Source organism: Molossus molossus, unplaced genomic scaffold, assembly GCF_014108415.1.
Source record: "Molossus molossus isolate mMolMol1 unplaced genomic scaffold, mMolMol1.p scaffold_m16_p_11, whole genome shotgun sequence".
Lineage (NCBI taxonomy): Eukaryota > Metazoa > Chordata > Mammalia > Chiroptera > Molossidae > Molossus > Molossus molossus.
Window position 1 is genome coordinate 68,639,714 of NW_023425346.1, and position 17,774 is coordinate 68,657,487.

Below are 17,774 nucleotides of genomic sequence, written 5' to 3' on the forward strand. Positions count from 1 at the left end.
CCTATACATCCCTGCACTTCATGGCTTGTGAATAACAGCTTTTGGGAAGATAGTATTTTAATTGTTTATTTCAGGATAGACTTTTCTAAAGTTAAATATCCAGAAAAAAGAGAACATATTTACTAGAGTATTATCTCCTAATGAAGTCAATGTATCTGAAAATTTCTGTTATTTATATTTTATATCCAAAATAAAATGCATGAGTACAAATACAATGCTATTTGGATTTTTAGAAGATATCTTGTTAAAAAATCAAATTGAGTTTTAGGGTATTTTTTCCTCATAGATTTGTAACTCTTGCTTTCTTTTCAGCTCATTTCTTTCTCTTTGCCAGATTGATGAGGATAGAGGCAGCTGGGGTGGTGGATGGTGCAGTTTGGAGGAAGATGATATAGGACAGAGAAGGGTGCCAGGCAGAGCAGGCACATGGTGATGTCAGACAGCTTCAGGCCAGGCATTGTTAATTAAGAAAACTGAGCATGATACCAGGTGGGTACTGGACTTATTAGGGGATCACTTCACAAACTATAAAAATGTCTAACCAATATGCTGTACACTTGGTACACCTGAAACTAATATAAAATAATATTCAGTGTCAACTGTAATTGGATGAAGAAGAAGAAGAAGAAGAAGAAGAAGAAGAAGAAGAAGAGGAGGAGGAAGAGGAGGAGGAGGAGGAGGAGGAGAAGGAGGGAGGGGGAGGAAGAACGAGGAAGAAGAAGGAGAAAGACTGAGGACCTAAGAGGACCTAAGTTGGTCAAGGGCAGCTAACTGATAACGTTACAACCATAAAAGATAAACTGATGTGACCTAGTAAAATTAGGTGACCCTGTTAATAAGTGCCCCCATGTTTCCTTGTGAGCCCCTCTGGGACCTTCAAGGAGATTAGTTTCTTTTAAGAAGACAGGAAACCACAGAGGTCTTAGTTTAGTCATCTTTCTGAAAACACAGAGAACATATGTATACAGACGGGGCAAAAGTAGGTTTACAGTTGTGAGTATGCAAAACATAGTCTATTCTTGTATTATTATTTACTGTTGCATCATTTTTTGTATGAGCAACTGTAAACCCATTTTTGCCACACCCTGCATATTTAACTTAAAGTATTCCACTTTAACAGTGGGTCCTTTATAGTGTTATTTTAAATGCATGTCAGAACATATTTTTAAAGCTAAAGTAACATGAAAAATTAATACGATCAATTAGATAAACTTTCCTAACGTTGGCAGGTATTCATGAGACTTGCATAGCCTATAAAATAAGACTGTGGCCCTGGCCGGTTTGGCTCAGCGGTTAGAGCGTCGGCCTGCGGTCCTGAGAGACCCGGGTTTGGTTCCCGCTAAGGGCATGTACCTCTGTTGCAGTTTGTCCCCGGCCCTGGTCGGTCGTGTGGGTGGCAGCCACTCGATGTGTCCCTTTCACATCGATGTTTCTCTCTCTCTCTCTGTTCCTCTCTCTCCCTCCCACTCTACCTGAACAAAAAATGAAAAAATGTCCTCGGGTGAGGATAAAAAAAAAAAAAAAAAAATAAGACTGTGTAATTTTGTGAGAGGCAAAGCTCTTTCTCGCTCTGAAGGTCTGAGGATAGCTTTTCTCCTGGGGCTCGTGAAGGGCTGGCTGAGTGATGTGTGAGAGGCAACTTCTTCAGTATATCCCACCCATAAAACCAAGAGTGAGTAAGCAGAGGATATCACAACAAAGCTTAATTAAGTAAAAGCAATTTTATAGGAGTTAGAGGGACTTGTCCAAAACAAGAAATCCAAAACAGTGCCCAAAAAGTTTTCTCAGCTTAGTGAATAATGTTTTGGCTTGGTCTAGGGTTAAAATCTAGGCAAAAGACATTTTAGGCTCTCATCTTTTGGGAATATTGCATTTTGAATCTTTGATTCTGATAAGAGTTGAAGGCACTATAATAAATGGGATCATATCCTCTGCCTGGTTCTGGCATACAGAGTGATTGATTGATGAAAAGAAAATAGATTGATTCACTTGTCTGTTGATGGGCACTTGGGTTGTGTTCATGTCTTGCCTATTGTAATAATGCTACAATGAAAACAGCAGTGCATATATTCTTTTGAATTAGTGTTTTGGGTTTCTTTGTATATATTTCCAAAAGTAGAATCACTGGGTCATAAGAAAATTCCATTTTTAATTCTTTGAGGAAACTCCATAATGTTTTTCACAGTGGCTGTACCAACCTACATTCCTGCCAACAATGCATGAGGGTTCCCTTTTCTCCACATCTTTGCCAACACTTGTTCATTGATTTATTGATGATAGCCATTCTGATAGGTGTGAAGTAATGTTTCATTGTAATTTTAATGTGCGTTTCTCTAATGATTAGTGATGTTGAGCATCTTTTAATATGTCCATTGGCCATCTGTATGTCCTCTTTGGAGAAGTGTCTATTCAGATTCTTTGCCTATTTTTAAATTGGATTGTTTGTTTTTGTGTGTGTTGAGTTATATAAGTTCTTTACAAATTTTGTATATTAACACCTTATCAGATAGATGTATCATTGGTGAATATGTTCTCCCATTCATTGGGTTACCTTTCATTTTATTGATGGTTTCCTTTGCTGTGTAAAACCTTTTACTTTGCGGTAGTGTTAGTTAGTTAGTTAGTTAGTTAGTTAGTTAGTTAGTTATTTCCTTTGCCTGAGGAGATATACCAGAAAAAATATTGCTAAGAGAAATGTCCAAGATTTTACTGCCTATGTTTTCTTTTAGTATTTTTATGGTTTCCAGTCTTACACTTGTCTTTAATCCATTTTGAGTTTATTCTTTTGTATGGTATAAGAAGGTGGTCTAGCCTGGTTGGTGTGGCTCAGTGGATTGAGTGTTGTCCCATCCACCAAAAGGTCGCTGGTTCGATTCCCAGTCAGGGCACAAGCCAAGATTTCAGGCTTGATCCCCAGTAGGGGCATGCAGGAGGCAGCTGATTGATGTTTCTCTCTCATTAGTGTTTCTATCTCTCTCTCCCTTCTTCTCTCTCTAAAATCAATAAAAACATATATTTTTAAAAAGGTGGTCTAGTTTTAGTTATTTGCACATATCTGTATACAAACAAGCAAAAAATAGGATTGAAATCATCTAATAAAAATGAAGAAATCTAAGACAGACTGAATGAATGATTGATCTGTCTGTGCCCTCAAGTGGACTCATCAGGTCCTGTAGGAGGGGCCAGCTACAGCTCTTCCCCACACCCACAAAGACAGATTAGTGTCACCATCCTACACAAAGCTCTCTACCAAACATTGTATCCCTACACTTCCATTTTAAAGTTAGTCTTAGAACATATTTCTTTACTTTCAAATCCATGTAATTCAGGTGTTCATTAAAGTGCCTGTCATCTGAGAGACAAATACGATTGGCTCAAGCTCCATGCCCTAAGTGTCCTTTCCAGTGTCTGTTTGTGGACTACCTTCCTGTCTCATATCCATGTCCCTGCTCTCTGCTACCCTGCATCAAGTTTGGCAGATGATGATTGTTCATTGGTTTCCTTTTTTTTTTTTAAAGCCCCTACCCAAGAAATTTGTGTTTGAAGCAGACTTGACTTAAACTTGAGGCCAGGAGTGAGTTAGTTGGTGGTAAGAGGGGGAAATAAAAATGACTCACAATTGAATATTAGACATTATTATTTTAAGTTCAAAGATCTTGCTTAACTGGTGTTGTGGAAAGAGCAGCAAATTAAAAAAAAAAACTTTTTTGCATTCATTTATTTGAATGTTATCTTTAATTGGCAAATGGAATTTTTTTCCTGCCAACCTTTTACACATTTTCCTTCTTTTCTCCTCTCTTGAGAAAGACACGAAGAAGACATGAAAAGCCTCAACTTCATCTTTTAGTCTAATCAGTCTAACAATTATAATTTGAGTATACTTGGACATTGAGTTACTTTCAAATATGCGCATTTGTATTTTAAACTGGAGCAATGAATAAAGTGTGATGAATTTTTGAGGAAAGAACAAATTGGCAGTGCCAGAAGGAGAAGGAATGCAACTCTCAAATCCTTGAAGTTTTAAGACTAATTGACAAAGACTGACCAGATTAAAGTGGGTTTGTAAATATAAAAATGGAGTCTCAGAATGGTTTCTGTGTTTATTTGAAATGTGTTAAGTCCTTTTGCATTCTAATTTTTTAGCACAATTGAGCACAGCACTTTTCAAATTCTTAGTAATAGAAAGTCACCATAACTTTATTCACTAGCCGGCAATATAGGCTGATTCACCCAACACGCATTTTGTATCAGGCACTGTGTTAAGTGCTGGGAGTACAAAAATGAGTGAGATGTAATCCTGTATAAAACACTTTTGTCTTGGGAGACAGGCAAGGAAATTTGTATTATAAATGTATTAAGACTTCTGGTCAAGATGGCGGACATGGGTAAATGCGGTATCACCTCCTCCCACAACCACATCAAAATTACAACTAAACTACAACACAACCATCATTCAGAACCACCTGACATCGACCTGAGTGGAAGTCTTACAACTACTAAAGAAGCAGAAACAGCCACATGGAGGGGCGGAGGCAGAGGGGCTGGTCCCACACCCAGGTGTGATGGATAAAAATCAGGAGGGACACCTTGGCTGGGAAAGTCCTCCCTGAGGAAATGAGGGTTCCCTGCCCCACACCAGGAGCCCAGCTCAGGGTTCCAGTGACAGGAAGAGAAGTCCCCATAACTTTTGGCTGGAAAACCCAGTGGGAACTGAGGCAGAGGGAGGCTGAGGCTTCTAGAGCTCCAGGCAGCTCCTCTTAAAGGGCCTATGCGTGGACTTACTCGGACTTGTTCCCTCTGAGCGTGGAGGGGAGGCAGCTTGAGGGGCGCCAAAGACATGCAGGGAAAAACTAAGCTGTTTGACCTCAGGATGAGGGTTGGAGAGTTGGCTTTCTCCTGGACAGACTGCTGGTGGAGGCTGATGTTCCTTTGGTGAGCACTTCCTTGGGGCCATATCTGGGACTTCAGCAACCAATCAGGCTCACACTGTTTGCCCCGCCCTGGTGATTCCCTGAGACCCTGTCCCACCCAACTTTCGGGCCCACCAAAACTGTTTCCAAAGGCTTTACCATAGGATTGGCCTGTCTTGGATCCTGCTTCAGAGTTTCCTAAAATCTCTCAAACAAGCAGCATCTGGTCTCAGCGAGCCCCATACTTCTCATTAAGTGGCCCTAGGCCTGGCACTAGAAGCAGCCAGCCTTGGTTCACAACTTGGCTTTTCCTGGGTAACTCCAAGCCCAGCACAGGAAGCAGCCATCTGCAGATCACTTTGTAGCTTAAGCCTGGTGGCCCCAGATAGAACACAGGAAGTGGCTGACCTTGCCCCAGAGCCAGCACACCCAGTGTACAGCTTTAGACCACATCAAAACACCACCACCCAACCACCTCCACAGCTCCCAACCACCTGACACACTCAATGAGTAGACTCAGTGGGTACCAGAGCCCTGATAAAGTAAGTCTTGCTCTGTGTGATGGGCCTCTTCACAGCTGATCCTCCATGGTAGTCAGAGGCCAGTGGTCAGTGGGCACAGCCAGTCCTTGCAGCTGATCAGCCTGAGTAAATCCCTCCCATTGATGTGCCAAAAGCAATCAAGACTCAATTACAACATAAGAGTGTACAGTCCACACTAGGGGTGCACCTTGAGGGCTCAGCTGGTGTGATCAGGAAGGCTGTGCCACTGGATTCTACAGGACACTTGCAATAATAGTCCACCTTACAAAGCCTAGGAACCATAGGAACTCTACCTAATACATAGAAACAATCACAGAGAAGCAGCCAAAATGAGGAGACAAAGAAACATGTCCCAAATAAAAGAAAAGAACAAAACTCCAAGAAAAGAATTAAACAAAATGGAGATAAGCAACCAATAAGCAGAGTTCAGAAAACAGGTTATAAGACTGCTCAAGGAACTTGGTGAGACATTCAAGGGACTTAGTGAGATCAACACCATAAAAAAGGACCAGTCAGAAGTGAAGGATGCACTAACTGAAATAAAGAATAATTTACAGAGAATCAGTAGTAGAATAGGGAAAACCAAGAAGCAAACCATTGACTTGGAATACAAGGAAGAAAAAACACCCAATCAGAACAGCAAAAAGAAAAAAGAATCCCCCCAAAATAAGGATTGTATAAGGAGTTTCTGGGACAACTTCAGGCATGCCAACATTCGCATCATAGGGGTGCCAGAAGGAGAAGAGAGAGAGCAAGAAATTGAAAACCTATTTGAAACAATAATGACAGAAAACTTTCTTAACTTGGTGAAGGAAATAGACATACAAGTCTAGAAAGCACAGAGGGTCCCAAACAAGATGAACCCAAAGAGTACCACACCAAGACACATCATCATCAAATTGCCAAAGGTGAAATACAAAAAGAATCTTAAAAGCAGCAAGAGAAAAAGCAGTCTGTAACCTACAAAGGAACTCCCATGAGACTGTCAGCTGATTTCTCAAAAGAAACTTTGCAGGCCAGAAAGGAGTGGAAAGAGATATTCAAGGTAATGAAAAGCACCAACCTACAACCAAGACTACTCTATCCTGCAAAGCTATCATTTAGAATCGATGGACATATTAAGAGTTTCCCAGACAAGAAAAAGCTAAAGGAGTTCATCACCACCAAACCATTATTATATGAAATGTTGAAGGGCCTTCTTGAAGGAGAAGAAGAAAAAGTATAAACAATAAAGTGGCAATGAATACATATCTATCAACAATTGAATCTACAAACAAAATGCGCAAGCAGAACAGAAACAGATTCATAGAATCAGAGAACTTTTTGTTGCTTGCCAGATGGATGAGGGCTGGGAGAATGGGTGAAAAAGATGAAGGAATTAAGTAGTACAAATTGGTTGTTAGACTGATGAACCTCAAAGGGAAGTGGAGAAAAAGGTCCAGATGAGATAAACCAAAGAACTTCTATGCATATATGCATAATCAATGGACACCAACAATAGTGTGGGGAAGGCTGGAGGTGGTAGGACTGGGGAGGAGGGAGTGAATGGGGAAAAGGGGGACATCTGTAATACATTCAACAATAACGATGAGTTAAAAAAAAAGAAAATAATATGAAAAAAAACCTAAAACTAAATGTATTAAAGACCACGATGAAAACATAAACAAACTCATAAGGATTATAACCATTGATCTTTGATTCAGAAATTCAAATCTTTAAAAAAGGCAATTGATTAAGACCTAATACACAGTCTTGTGGTGAAAGTCATTTAACACAGTCTTTTCTGTGTTTTTATGTTTGATACAAAGATAAACATGCACATTCTTTAAATATCATGTGTACACCAGATATGTTAATTTTTATTCAATTAGGGTGTGATCAGTCTCTGCATATTTGGGTTTCCTAGAAATGTTGAATTGCAAGTTCTTCTAGATTTAGAACCAACCTTTCTTCTAGACACTGTAATCTATTCTTTAAAGCATATTCATATTTGGGTTACATTACAGTATCCTGTTGGGGACGTTTAGCAAGTTGGCATTTGGAGAGGAATACATGAAGAGGCGAAGAAGAGTTGATGTGATAGGAATAGATGAAAGCTTGCAAGGAAGTAATACAGAGTAAAAGAAAAAAGGACTAAATACTGAATCTTAGGGGATACTCATATTAAAATAGGTAGAGAAGATAATAGCTAGAACTAAAAAAAAAAAGAAAAGAAAAATGATCAAGGAAACAGACCCTCATAGCATAGGACCACTGAATTTTGCTATTATATTTAGGTTTTGCTAATTTATTTTTAATATTTAATAGTTACCCAGAGACAATTAACAAAGGTATTTTTAGCACACACTTGTTTGAGTTATTTCTGATAATTTTCTGTTTCCTTTCTAACTGCTAATTTCATAAATAGGCAAATATAAATCAACCATATTTACTTAATACATGTTGTCCTGGTAATGAAGCCTACTCTTATGTTCTTGTTCAACAGCCTCACTCAGTTTTCAGCTATGAAAAATAAAGAAAATAGAAAAATTACTTAAATACTTGTTTTTTATTTCTAAGGAGTAATTTTTCCTAGTTTCCCACTAGTAGATGTCAAATCTGTTTTCGATGTGATACTAATTTGGTCTTAATTGGTAGCTTAATTTGGCTTTCCTTGGTAGCTAAAATTTGCACTTCTTAGAAACTGATTTTGTTTAATACTGTTGTCTTATATAAGAAAATCATGGTGCAATATATTTTCGTTTTGTTTTGTTTTGATTTGTTTTAAATCAATTATATTTTTGCGAACCAGGAAGATTTTTTTCTTACCAGAACACAGAATTATGTGAAGTTTTACTTGGATATACTGCCAAATGATGTACTTTATAAGCAAAAATAAACTGGAAATCAACATTATGATGATTATTTAAAAATGAGCAGTTGTTATATGTCGAAAGTATGATAGCTTCAGACATTTATTTGGTGGTATGCTCTTCGAATTGGCAACACCTGTCTCCCCAGGGACAAGTTATTTTCTGCAAGAACATTATGTCTGAAATACGGGTAGTTTCTCTTTTGAAGCGCGGAAAAAGTGAGATGAGACTTTATTGTCTGACCAGCTGAGTTGGACGTTAAAATCACACACGTCACTTCTGAATATGTTTTAACTATCAATATATGTTGTAGTAATGTGAAAACTGATTAAATATGTATTACCTCATTTCCATGTAAATACTGAAGTCCGATCCCATTGGAAGTACTCTGTCCAACAAAGATCGCGTGATCCCTGCCTCCCGCCGAGGTTCAAACTGCCTGTGTGGCCTGCCCCCACCACCCGCGGAATAGGCCTCACTGGGTGGAACCCACATCTGCCACACGCCCTTGAGCCAGGGTAGCTCCTCATTGATATGTTTCATATGTAGTAGTTCTGAGTAAGGCTTTGTTTAAACAAAACTTCCAAAACAAAAACATTTGAAAACTCTGAGATAGATATTCCTAATCCTGAAAACCTATTAGCATATTTTCACCTGTCTCGCCTGTTTTGGGTCACCTCCAGGCACACGAAGACCTCCAGGATGTGGTAGGTACTCAGATGTACACTCACTAGAGCAATCAGAGTTTGAACTATCAGAGACTGTCTACGTCATTTTATTCTTTTCAATAGAAGTTACTTGTTAAATATATATTTAAATGCATTTTCCTTTCTTTAACTTTATGAGATATTGCTTACTAATTAATTTGCAAATAAGAAAAACATATTTGATTAAATGAAAGTTTGAAATCGTGTTAAAAATAAGTTTATCTTGAAGTTTGTTTTTTCTTGAACTTGCTAAGCTAGACATTCAGTAAAATTAAACTTATTCTGTTAAATTCATAATCATTAGTAGCACTGTTTAGCTCTTGAAAGGACATTAACATATTAAAAAGAAAGTATTTTAAAAACCATATCTCCAATTTTATGAAATTTATAACTGAAAATATATCCTTGTCATGAAAAATTTGCTTAATAAAGAACAGAAAAAATGATCTTGAACTTAGAGTGTTTTCCATTTTGAACTATTTCCCTTGTAGCAATGAGCAGTGTGAAAAATCACCATGAGTAAGAGTCTGCAGACATAACAAACTGTAGCAGGAAATTCCTAAGAACTTTATATGATAGAACAAGCAGAGAATATGAAATAAATGGATTTAAAATGATCAAACAAAAAGAGAAATTGAAAACATTGTAGAGTGCAATAAAAAAGGATAGCTTTTGCTAGGTTTTATGCTTGAATTTCATTTTAGAAAATTTATCCTTCTCAGGACTTGCTTTTCCTGAGTCTGAAAATTCGAAGGTTTTGATGAAATAGGTCTGGATGGACGGAGGCATGCATTGCCTTGAGGTGTCCTGTCCCTTCAGTGATTCTCAAGTGTTGCCGGGGCACAGAGCCACAGATGTCAGAGATTTGAACTACACAATTTGATTTCATAGACATATATATAACTGCACTCCACACTTAACCCAAGCTGCCTTTTCAGGGACTAATTATAGTGGGCCGAACGCTATATATTCTCACTGTGTTAAATATTCTTCAAGGTTAGCCAACACCTGTCCCTGAGCCTCTTGTAGTGTTATCACTTACTCCAGGGGACTGCGTCACAAGAGCCTGCTGGAGGCGGACAGGCATGCCCAGGGTTTCTCCCGGCACTTCCTTACTCGGGTGGCTCTGACTCACAGCCATTCCTCTTTTAGCCGCAGACAAACTAGAACAATCCCTTACAAGCTCTCAGTGCTCTTTGTGCACTGGGATGAGTGATACCGGCCACCCTCCCACGTGGGGCTCACTGGCCTCTACTGCATTTTTATCCTAAGGGAGGAATCTATTTCTGCATGTGATTCATTATAATTGTATTTAAAAACAAGAAGTCGGTGTCTTATAGAAGAAAATTATATTCCTGCTTTAGTCACTGAGTATCTTGAGAATAAGAGTTGAGGTAGATTCATTCTCAAGTTATTTCAGACATATTTCAAAATCTTTGCTAGATAACAGTCCTATGTGTAACAAAATTTCTTCTCTGGAGGAAAAAATTAGGTGTGCTTTGTCATATCTTATGTGGTTTACATTCAAAAGGCTAAATAAGGATTTCTCTAAATATAGCCAGTAAAATGTCGAATTGTTTTTATGCTATTAAACAAAGTAGTTAACATTTTTCCTTTGCTGAATTACAGACAAGTCATTATTTTAAAATTGAAATCTTAATAATAACTGGCACTTATTAATCACTTGCTATGTGCCACTTTTGTAAGCAATTTTTATAAATTAGCTTATTAAATCTAATAATACTAGCATCAGGAACTACAAATTTGTTCTCATAGGAAAGGAATACTTATGTGTTTTATTAGGTTTGAAGAATGAAAATAACATATGACTTAGCAAGTAGTAGAATTAAGTAAATTATTGTTATTATTCTCATTATTATCTTAGCTTATACATGAGAAAACTAAGGCTTAATATGGTGTAAAGATTGGCTAATCTGAAGTCAAACAGCTGGAATATAGTAGAGGAACTGGAGACAAATAAATATGTATCTGAATCTGGAGCATGAGCCCTGAACCCATGTCCTCTTGTCTACCAGGTCAGTGATGTACTCTCCAGTCCTTTAAGTATATTGTATTTACTGCACTGTTTAGACTCTATACCGAAAAAAGAACTTCAAGCACTTCTCTTGTTACAAAAGAGCTACATCATCTTATTTGAAGATTATTCCTCTCTTGGGTTCGATTTCCCAACATTATGATTCAGAACTCAGAGTCTTTGAGCTCTAAAGCTCACCCTCAATATATAGGGTGAGCAGTAATAATACAATGCATTTCTCAATCCTTAAAAAATACTCACCATGATTGTCATCATTATCAATTAAGATTTCTCAAATGGCTTAGAGTGAATTGGACATACACTGTGAAAAGATTACAGGCATTTCTTTTTACTAGCCTAAAGGAATTTAAAAACACATATCAAAAGACTAGTTTGTAACCAATTTCCAGGCTTTATCTTTAGCCAAGTTTTGCAAAACACAGATGCTTCCAGCATACAAGAAAGATTACAAATGGGATCAATCCTAAAATGAGAGTAGAATGGGTTGTCATTTACAACTTTTTCACTAGAAAGAAATGGAGTAAAAAGTAATAAAGCAGCATTCTCACAGTTTGCATAAGTAGGAAATACATAATATTTCATATTAAGTGACAAATTACTATTAAGCCCCCTGGCATTCATTAGACCATTACTGGTAATGGTGATAACATTAATGGTAATGAAATTGTGTCATATTTAGATATTATATGTGACTCCAGGAACTTTATTATAATCTTGTACGGATACATTCACTGCTGTTTGTGGCAGGTAGGTAGAAATTTGCAAAGACTATATGCTATACAGCATGTGATATTTTCCAATCAACCATATTTTCTCCTTATTTATCATCATTGAAGAGAAAACATCTATTTTTAAAAATTTTATTCTCTGAAAAATTACCTTAAGTAGAAAATTATGTATTTTGAAAAAGTATGTTTTCTACTAGTCAGACACTTGCGTTGTTTTTCCAGTGAAAAGAGAAGGAAGGGCAAAGGTGCAGACCTACTGTGTGGTCGGGTTTCTGGGCTCTCCGCAGCCTGTGCTCATCTCGGCCAGGCTGTGTTCTCTTGCACACCAGCGCCTGCCCACTGGCTGAGTGGAGAGCAGAACCTCCATCTGGTCAGAGTGCTCCCCACCTCCTGTTTGCCCAGTGAAGTTCAGTGTGCAGTTCAAGGCCCGGTGTAACCAGCAAATCCTCTGCAAAGCTAAGCTGCACAGCAGAATCGGGCACATCCTCTTTTAAGTTGGTCGTACTTTTCATACCTCTTAGAACAAGTGGTCACTCCCATTTCAGTTGTTGGCTTATAGGTGATACCTTGTTAGATTGGAATCCAGTCCTGCAGGGTTCTTTCTGATGTCTCTCCTTCCCGTGTTTGAACCCCCTTCTCCCATAGAAGGAACTCTGACTCCCAGCAATAACATTTGCCTATTTGCTCAGTCTTGTAATATACACAAAATAGTTTCAGAATAGCTGCGACCATACCGCTATCAAAAATAAACCTCAGATTAGTTCAAGATTTGTTGGTGGTTCTTTATTTGGTGCCCTAGAATGTAGGCATGTATCTCAAGTACCGTGTTCAAAAATTATATGGATTAGCCTTTCCCGTCATAATAATTATGTCATTTATCTGAAATATAGTTGGCTTGGTTTCTGTTTGTATTCAGTTTTATGTTTTGTGTTTATTTTCCTCTGTCGCCTTCATTGATTTAATTATATTTTGTGAGTGTGTAGGGCATAAACATGTTTTTATAAGTTTTCATCTGGTGTCCTTTCTACCTCATCCCTCTGAACGTAGCTAATTCTATTGGTTTCTGGTTTAAATTATTTATATTTCTTTTTGCAAAATTACCAGATATGTGCATTTAAAAAATTTCCTTTCTTACATAAAAAGTACCATATCATATAAACTCTTCTGCACTTTGATTTTTTTTTTTTTTTACCTAACTACATATACTGAAAATCATAGAAAGCTTCATCATTATTATTATGACTTTTTTTTTGGTGCGTGCTCCTAGCAGGAACCAAACCTGGGGAATCTCTGGTCTGCAGGCCGACGCTCCAACAGCTGAGCCAAACTGACCAGGGCTATTACTACTTTTTAATCCTCACCCGAGGATATTTTTCCATTTATCTTCAGATAGAGTGGGAGGGAGGGAGAGAAGGAAAGGAGAAACATTGATGTGAGAGAGACACATTGATTGGCCGCCTTCTGCACGACCCTGACCAGGGCCGGGACCACACCACAACCGAAGTATGTGCCCTTGACCAGAATCGAGCCCCAGACCCTTTGTTCCACAGGCCGACGCTCTAACCACTAAGCCAAGCCGGCCAGCGCTTTTACAGGTATATAAGACTCCATAGTGTGGTGTGTACCATACTTTATTCAATTTTAATGTCTGGACATTTTGATTGTTTTTAATATCTACAGTCACAAATAATGCTGCAATAAATAATTTTGTACATACTGTATCTTAGGGGTAACTTCATAGAAGTAGACTTCTGGAGGAAAGTGTAAGTCATGTGTGGTTTTGTTAGATACTGGCAAGTTTTCTTCCATAGAATTTGAACCATTTTTCATGTTCACCAAATATACATGGACGTGTTTGTTTGCTCACAGCCTCACCAGCAGACTCTACTGTATCATTGATAAGTTTTCTAGTGTGATAGGTGAGCACTGGTGTGTCAATATAGTTTAATTTTCAAAAATTATGATTTTAAAATATCTTTTCACATGTCTACGGGCCATTTGCCCATTTTTCTATAATATTTTGGTCTTTTCTCTCCCTTAATGCTTAATAGTTCTTAGTATAGTAGGGATACTAGCCCTTTTCTGTTATGTATGTTGCAAATATTTTTCTCATGATATACAATTTGTCTCTTTGCTCTTTGCTTATAGTGATTTTGCCTTTCAAAGTTTTTTATTTTTATTTTATTAAACTTATTGGGTAGCCCTGGCCGGTTTGGTTCAGTGGTTGGAGCATCGGCCTGTGGACCAGAGAGTCCCGGGTTTGGTTTCCGCTAGGGGTATGTACCAAAAAAAATTAAACAAACAAACAAACTTATTGGGTAACATTGGTTAATACTCTTATATAGGTTTCAAGTGTACAGCTGTATAAAACATCATTTGTATATTGCATTGTGTAAGTCTCCTTTTGTCACCATATTACAAGTTTTTGTTTTAAAATATGTATGTAGTTAAATCTGCCACTCTTGTTCTTTATTGCATCTGTATTTTAGTATAATACAAAGCCTTTCTTTACACCAAGCTATAGAGAAAATCATTTATACCAAGTTATAGAGAAAATCATTCATGTTTTCTTCTAGTACTTGTATAGTTTCATTTTAGATCTCTATCCATCTGGGGTAATTTTGTGTGTGGTATAAGCTATGGGCTTTATTTATCTTTTCTTCATATAGGATCCAGTTGTCCCAACATAATTTACTACAATACAAGTCTTTGTCCCAGATTTTTGAGATGCCACCTTTATCATATACTAAATTTCCTTGTGTACTTGAGTCTATTTCTGGGGTTTCTATATTATTCCATTGGTTTATTTTTCACATACCAGTATTTTATTTAAAGAGATTTTGTAGTATGGTTCCTTTGCAAACTAGTTCCTCTCATAGATGTGTGTGTGTGTGTGTGTATTCCTTATCTATTTTTCAGGTTAATATTTAGATATATGCTTTAGTACCAATTTGTCCAGATCTAGAAAAAAAATTCATTTTTACTTGAAAGCACATTAGATTTATAAATAAACTTCCCTAGAACTGACATCTTGAACCAGAACTTCTGTGGCAAAACTTCTCAGGCAGTAGCTATAGTCTCCCAAAACAGGAATCTCAAAGCAGTATCGTTTTGCTGGAGACTGTCCCTCAAAATTATTTTTCAGTGTTCTTATATAGAATTGTTAGGCTTTTAGAAACACATCATCATTACCATGTATAATGCAGGGCTTATTTTTATAAGTATCAGTCTCCTGAACCTTTTTGTAGGCCCATCTGTGTACTTGTAAAATTCATGTTTTAGCAAGAACCCTCCTAAGTTAGTTAAATTAGAACCCCTCACCCTCCATATCTGATCACCCTCAGCATCTGATCGGGTTCTTCACCCTCCACTATGACCCTGGCCAGTTAAGTGGTTTTAGCTAGAATCCATCTTACCTCTGTTTCTTTTGAGTCATTTTCCATCTGCTGACTCCCACCCTGCTATAAATTCCCAGTTGCCCATTCTCTATTCTGAAATGAACCTGGCTCTATTGCAATAGTTGTGAATAAAATGTGTTTTTACCACTTTACTGTTCAGCTCAGGTTTTTCTTTGACAATGTATATTACAGATCATAAACTTTTTCAAGAATTTTTATGTTTGTAGTAGAACATATGCTCTTGGAATACTAAAAACTGTGATTTTTAAAATTTTATTTTGAGGCCCTGCAGACAACTAAAAACTCTTAAAAGTTACACACATGTATGATCCAGAGAGGATACTGTGAATAAGCTTTCTAACTGATAAAAATTATTAAATTAAAAAGTGTTCATGAAATTATTCTTGAACATTTTTATAGTTAATTGTGTAGTTTGTGAAGGACTTAATATACATTTATTTTATTAAATGGGATTTTTATAAAGTCAATCATATTTAAGTGCTAATTAATTATTTCAACTAATTTTGGATTCACTTCTAAGAAGAGCAGGGGAAAAAAACCTTTCCTAAAGCCAGTAATGTATGTTTTTTTCTAGTCTGAACTGTTAACTGGGGAAAGTGGTATAGTGAAATAGGTCTACTGTATAGCATCTTCCAAAATAAATTAAAATTCACTTTATCAGATTATAAAAATCTGGTAAAAATAAATGGATGACATATTTGGTTGAGTTTTTTTTTTCTTTTTGATATTTTCTACTTGTTTACTCTTGCTCCATCCACATAGCCTCGATTCCTTTATTATTAAAATACTGAAGTATTGAGGTGAGTATTACTAACAGCAGGTGTGCCCCCCCCCCCTTCCCGTTAATTGCTATTCAGGCTGTTTGCTATTCAGTCTGTTGCAGCCGTTAGGAAGATATGCCACATTGGTGAGTTGCACGTGAATTTAGAAGTCACTGGGCTTGTTTGTTACTTTAAGTAAACTGTATAGCATTGAGTTATTTTTATCTGTATGTGTAAAGACACAGTGCATCAATAAGCTTTTGTTGATAGTAAAGTGAAATTGATGCATTTAATATAAATCACCTAATATAAAACATCTCCAGCTCTGAGCTCTGCTGGGAAGTTGTCAAATCTTATGTGTGAAAGGCTAGGCTTTTACCATCACTGTTACACATTAACTGGGTATAGTTTAACATTAATAGGCCTGAGAATTGTGGCAAAACTGAGGTCTTTATTTCCTGTGTTTGGTTTTGTTCTTTGCAACAATTTGCTTGTTTTTCTGTATAAAATGATTACGAGTATACACAAGACTATGACGAGATTCTGGGCTCTTAACTTTGACGAACACCATTCCAATTTCCATCATACTGCACTCAAAACAGCACAGATGTGAGTCTGGGAGTGGCGTCCCGGCAGCTCTCAGGAGCCTTTGTTTGGAGAACACCCTGATTAACCCCCACCCTTCATGGTTCATTGACTCACTGATAGATCAAGTTTAAACTAGTACATATTAGCACATTTGTTACTAACAGAGGAACAGTTGGCCATTCTGTTTTACATTGCTGGTTCATGCAAACTGGCGTGCTAAAAGGCCCATACTCTAGAGTATGAATTGAGAAGTTACCAAAGGACTGAGAACTGTCGGTTGCATATTAATGTTGAATCATACTATATTTTAATATGTGATAATCTATTTGGGGGATGTTTATACTACTGTAAAATTATGGGTACATGATAATTATCACTCGGAGATGCTTTTTTTTTTTTCCAAGGAGTTTGGGGAATTTGTGTCTCAGTGCTGCTTTTTATATTAAACAGTCTGTCGTTGAGAGAAGAGCAAGGTCCTGACTGCCTGATGCTTTGTGTTGTCATATCCTAAAAATATTTTTCATAGAGTGCTTTGGAGCCAGTAATTCTATGTCAATCTTTAGAGTGTACTATATTTCTACATTATATGGAAATGTTTATTGTTTGGGCAAGAGGGCCAGGATGTGCATGTCCGTTTTCTCAAGAACAAAATTAAAATTTTTTTATTAATAAATCAATTAAACTTCTTGAAACTCAAAGAACTTTGTCCTCTTTCTTACCTTCCTAATCTAATTTTCAAAGTCTCCAAATGCTTTCCCATTGTTACAGGTCTTTCCAGGGAAGATAGGTTTGCCTATTCATTTGACAGCCGCAGCTGGTGAATTTTGTCTCAGCATCACTTTCACTCACCTGTGCCATCCCCTGCACTGCCTACTTCGCTGCATTTTCCGTTCTCTTGTGAGATGATGAAGCACTGAGTGCCCTGATGGGGCCAAGGGACAGCACTGAGGCCAAGCCTGGGTATGACATTTGAGGTTCCTTTGCAAAACCGATCAGTGCTGTGGAGACTAAAGTCATTTTCTTCCAGGGACACTTCCTGATTTTTATTGTAACTGATGATTTGTTTCTGGAAGGCAAACTGATTTATTTTAGATTCTGAGCAAAAAGGTCAGTATTTGCTTTCATTGCTGCTGTTAAATTTAATTTAGAAAAGATTTCACCGGCTCTTAAACATAATTCTTCTATTGGTTTTAAGTTTGTAGATATAGGGA

General features: G+C 37.3%; 1 protein-coding gene across 1 annotated transcript in view; it reads left to right on the forward strand.

Moving 5' to 3' along the window:
- Nucleotides 1-17,774, forward strand: part of CERKL (ceramide kinase like) — a 105,038-nt gene that overhangs the window by 48,820 nt on the left and 38,444 nt on the right. The gene's annotated exons all lie outside the window — the stretch shown is intronic.